Raw genomic sequence first — 5,289 nt, forward strand, 5'->3', positions numbered from 1 at the left:
GAGATCAATCTGACTCGAGGTTTCAGCCGAGTTCTTTGTTTACATCGAGTGCAGACCTGCATTTCAGAATTGCATATCTATATATATCTGGAAACCTACTAAAGTAAACTCTTTCAAACTGCGCCATTCGATGTAGTTCGATTAAAGACTTTGCAGTGAGTCCCTTTAATTAATGACACTTGGAGGCCATTTTTAATGTATTGCCTGTACCTGCAGTGCTTTACTGACCCTTTCTTAAGTCTTCTGAAGGGCTGTCACAGAAGCTGAAACCTAAACAAAGGATGTGAGGCGTTTAGCTCGTCCCGCCTCGGATTAACAACACGAGGCTTCGCTGTAAAGTCTTCCAAATCTTGATGTAACCGTCTGTCAGCTGAACTGGGAGCTCTGTTTGTGCGTGTGGCTAACTCGGAGCTTTTCCTCTCCGATGAAACACGCAGGGCAGGCGCTAACATTTCCATTTGGATGTTATTGGACACGGCCTTCCCTGCTGGAGGTTCAAACCCTTTGGATTACCGCTGCGGCGGTTTTTGGAGATTGAGTCATTAAATATTAACAATGTGGCCAAGAGTTGGTGGTGTTTTATTTTACTCTCCTGTCATTTTGTGTGTTTGCAAACTTGCCCTAAAAAAACAAACACATCTGATCTTAAACAACATGTTGCTGGTTTAAGACCACAACCATACCAGTGACTTGCACAGTTTCTGTTCAAATAAACGTTTTGATGTCTGCCAGGCGAGGAAAAGCAGGAGAAGCTTTAAGTTCCTCCCCGGTGAAGCTGAAACATCCTGACTGTGGGTGTTTATTTAACATGTTAGCCTCCTGGTATCATTGTTGACCTTGGCGAACGTTCAGGCTTGTCCGTGTGTCCCAGTTTTTATGCCTGAGGGCAGATGGGTTTAACTGGTGACCTTTGGATAAGTCAATGATTACTTTATTTCCAAAAGTAAACAAAAACAACAGCCCGAAAGAACCCATTTCTTGTTAGATTTGCATTAAGAAAAAGAACCAAATTGACCAAGATTACAAAGAAATTAGTGAATTATTTATAGTTAAATCACTGAAAAAGATTTCCTTTAAGGCCAGAGATTTATAGTGAAATCTCCTCTCGATGAGAAGGAATGGAGTTACCTGTTTTGCTCAGAATATGTGTTAATGGTGACTCTCAGCTACTACCACTCCAGAGTTTAGCTCATTATCTGTGAAGCTGAGTTATAGTCACTGATGTGGTTCCTGAAAGATGTTGGCTGTGGCGACCATCTTGAATTGGGGTGACTCCAAAACCTAATCGGTTGTCGACGTCCATCCAAGGATTGACTCTCTGAGCGTTTCAATAAAATCCACTCTGTGGTTCATGAGATATTTTGCTAACAGAAGCCAAACAGTTAAGGCTGAAGTTTCAAGCTAAAGTATCACTGAATGTGTAGCACTCAGAGTATGTGTGAAGGGCGACTCTCAGCTACTACCACGCTGAATTTTAGCTCAACGTCTTTAAAACTGACTGAGCTGTAGCCATTTCTGTGTATGCTGATGATGATTAGCCTTGACGGCCATCTTTAATTGGGTTGACTCCAAAAGCTTAGTTGTAGATGTACATGTAAGGATTAATTTCTGGTAGTTTCAATAAAATCTGTCTGGTGGTTAATGGGATATTTTGCTAACAGACGGACACTGAAAGTTAATGGCAAAGTTTTAAGAACAGAGCTCGTGCGAACAGTTAGCTTTCAACGTGAAAAAGTGGGAATCACTCTCACCTACTACCTCGCCAAAGTTTAGCTCAGTAGCTGTAAAACTGACTGAGCTGTAGCCATTTTTGTGTATGCTAATGATGATTAGCTTTGACGGCCATCTTAAATTGGTTTGACTCCAAAAGTAAATCAATTAATCACCAACACCTAATGATTACTTTCTGATAGTTTCATTAAAATCTGTCCAGTGGTTTTTGGGATATTTTGCTAACAGACAGGCAGGGTTGACACTAAAAGTTAGCTTTTGGTGTGAAAATTGGGGATCACTCTCAGCTACTACCAAATATTAGCTCAGTAGCTGTAAAACTGACCTCAGTTACACCCATTTTTAATTTTTTTTTTTTAATTTTTTTTTTTTTGCTAAGGTCTACTAGCTGTGGCGGCCATTTTGAATCGGATCAAGTCCAAAAGTTGAATCAGTTCCGGATGATTCACCCAGGGATTACTTTGGTACAGTTGTGGTTGGTGAGATATTTTGCTGACACGTTCATGAGCTATTTTAGTTGTAACTTCCTGCATGTGGCTGCAGTTTATCCTCTCAGGCCGGACACCAATCCTACAAATAATTGGGACCCTGCGCAGATATATTAGAGTATATTATTTAAATGGTGTTATTGTAGAGGGAACGCGTTCATGTCCTGCACATTCCGCTTCCTGGAGGCTTCGCCGTAATCCTGTATGTAAATCGCAGCCAATGGATGCTGCTGTTGAGCTGGGCTGGGATTAGCAGGAGACGAATGAGTTTCAATTTTACTGGATTACAGAACAAAGAAAGGGGGGAAAGGGACACCCTGCTCTGTTAACAGGGGGGGGGAGAAAAAACAGAAATAAACTCAGAAAATAACGCACAAAACAACAGCCTGTAATAAAACTTGTGTGTCGGAGATGTCGGCGTGAGAATGCGGATTACGATGTTTTAGCGGAGCGCGCGGCCAACATCGCCGGATGGGGATTCGCGAGCGTTTCTGATGGATTAAAACGGGGGGAATAAACCGGGATTGACGGCGAGCAACAAGGCTATTTAATCGCTAATTAAAGGTGAGATCCCACTGCCGCCTTTTTTTGTTATTCCCCAACAGTTGCTGCGCGTCTTTCCGTTGGGAGTTTGGTTATTTCGTGTCTGCGCCTTGAACATTTACGGATTATAACCTTAATTTCTGTTCTGGAGGAGGCGGTGGGGGGGAGGAGGAGGAGGAGATCAAAGGAAACTGCTAGCGCTAGCATGAGAGGCTAACGAGTTGAAGCTAGCCAGTTAGCTAGCTCAGCCTTGTTGTGCTACCGTTAGCTAATTAGCAGCGAGTCGTTGCCTAATTGCGCGGCGGGTGGTTCACAAAAAGGGACACTGTGTTGTAAGCATTCCCCCCCAGTTTAAAGGGACTCCTCCGGTCAAAGCAGAGCGTTAACCTTTTTTTATTTTAAAGCATAAACACGGTTCTGTCTGACTGGGAGATTGCCCCCTCTTTATCGCTGCCACTCTCCGGAAGGTTGCGGGCAGCTAGTACAACAAAAGCTGCCAGCCAGCTGTCTTCAGCCGCAGACACGTTCACCGTCGATAAGGACCGACTTGGAACCGTTTTTCACGCCTTGTTGCCCCGCAGCGAACTCCAAGGAGACCCCGCTGTCCGACCGGGCAGCTGTCATTTTTGTCACGCCTGGTTCGGAAAGTCGGGGTGCCTGAAACGTGTTCCTGGCCATGAAGTCGCACAAAAACAAAGTGAGACCTTCCCGGAAAAGTAGTCTGAACAGGAGCTCGCTGCAGGAAAACTTTGTCAGCTTTAAGGAGAAATGGGGTTTCAAAACCACACTGCACACCAACCACCTAAAGACTGTTTGTATTTACTGCACTCATTGAAGTTCAGCCTTTATAAACCATTTTTTCTCCATTATTTGGTTTTATTAAACTCCACAGAAGCCCTGCAGGGCAGCTGATGGACATACAGCCTTATTACAGTTCACTCAGGTCACAATCGGTTCATTAAAGTCCTGATTTTTTTGTTTGAAACCAGCTTTCATTGTGTGCAGCTACAGTCGAACTGCTACTGTTGAAGCTGCTCATCGCCGTGTTGTCGAAAAACGAATGTTAACCCATTTGTGTTTACTGCGTCCTTTGAAATGTAAGTAAAATGTGTGATCAAATGTTTGTTTACCTGTCAGAAACAGCCGAAGTGACTGAAAACAGGTAAACTGTGGCGACATCTACAGAACTTGGAAGTTATCGGACTGGAAGAAGTTTTGCTGCGTGTGTTTGAATGTTTGAATGTTTAATCCGCACATTCCGGTTCTGAACTGGGAAAGCCTCCCGGATGAGAGTCCAAACGTCTTCAGCTTGTGTTGTTTTTCCTGTTTGGATCTGTCTTCACGGCGCTCCACGGCTCTGCTTCATACCTGATATCCATTCTCTGTTCTTTCACGTTTAGCTGCAGATTCAAGCTTATATTTCCAGCTGAACGTCTTCTCTGGGGTTCTACGATGGTCCGATCCGACCGTATTTGTTTACCTACGCAGACTGCGGCCTGGCTATTGTGTGACTCACGTGCTTTGTTTACATTGAGTGTGGACCCACATTTCATTTCATATCAATGTCTACTGGAGTAAACTCTTTCAAGCTGCACCATTTGATAGACGTCAGGATAACCTTTCTGTCTGCAGAGCATAGAAGTAAAAATGAAGGTATCCCCTTCATTTAAATGGCAGAACATTTTATTTTTATCTCTCAGCAGCTTACCTGTTATGTCCCACCTAAAGTCAAAACATTCAGTGTTAAAGTTACACACTTAAAAAGGAGTCATTTCACTAATTGGTTTGAAGCTGGTGATTATGTCTTATAATAATAATTAAAGCACCAAATATCTCAGCTGAGAAAATAGTTAAGGCATTGTTAAAGTTTTGATGTTAATTTTGTTGAGTTTGTTTCGATTTTATAAGAGAACAAAACCTCTTAATTACGTGGCTCAGCTCCATAATCTAAAGTCAGATGTTCTTTTTTTAATTTATTGCATATGCTTGCATAGGGATTTTACGGAACATTTTACAAAAAGGCCACGATAAGAAGAAAGAGTCTTAATACTTCTTTAGGAAAGGACTTAATGGTGTGTTTAGCAACCAATTTTATGTTAAGGAATTGTTTATTTAAACTATAGGAGATGCTTTTTGCTACCTCCGCTGCTCCGTAGTTTCTTGGCAGCCGTGTTTCAGTGATGACAAAAGGCTTCATGCTCAGAGACTGAGCAAACATGAGGATTATAATGTTTGTTGGAATGAAAAGCTGGATGGTTGCTGTCCGACACACCCTGACCTGCTGGAAAACACTCCAGTCCTGCTTCTGTGTTCTCCTAAAAATGAAGGGAAGCCGTCCTTTTCTTGATTCTGAAACACGTTTATGTTGCATAGGGTTCTCTTTCATAGCATTCGTTTCGTGTCTCACATTGGGAACGCCCATGGCGTGACCTCATCAGAAGCTCCTATTACATTACGCCAGCCAGGATTGGCTGGAGATACACTCGTCAGCGTCAGAGAGGGCAGAGTCCCTCCCCCTATAAATAGG

The 5,289-nt window shown here is 42.9% G+C and overlaps 1 protein-coding gene across 5 annotated transcripts in view; it reads left to right on the forward strand.

Annotated features, from left to right (window-relative positions):
- Positions 1-2,496: 2,496 nt before the first annotated feature.
- gtf2ird1 (GTF2I repeat domain containing 1) overlaps positions 2,497-5,289 on the forward strand; it is a 43,400-nt gene continuing 40,607 nt past the window's right edge. For all 5 annotated transcript variants that reach the window (XM_017429172.3, XM_017429173.3, XM_017429174.3 and 2 more), the window contains exon 1: positions 2,497-2,783. The gene's annotated coding sequence lies outside the window, so the exon portion shown is untranslated. The remainder of the gene's footprint in view (positions 2,784-5,289) is intronic.

Source organism: Kryptolebias marmoratus, linkage group LG13 (assembly GCF_001649575.2).
Source record: "Kryptolebias marmoratus isolate JLee-2015 linkage group LG13, ASM164957v2, whole genome shotgun sequence".
NCBI classification, from domain to species: domain Eukaryota; kingdom Metazoa; phylum Chordata; class Actinopteri; order Cyprinodontiformes; family Rivulidae; genus Kryptolebias; species Kryptolebias marmoratus.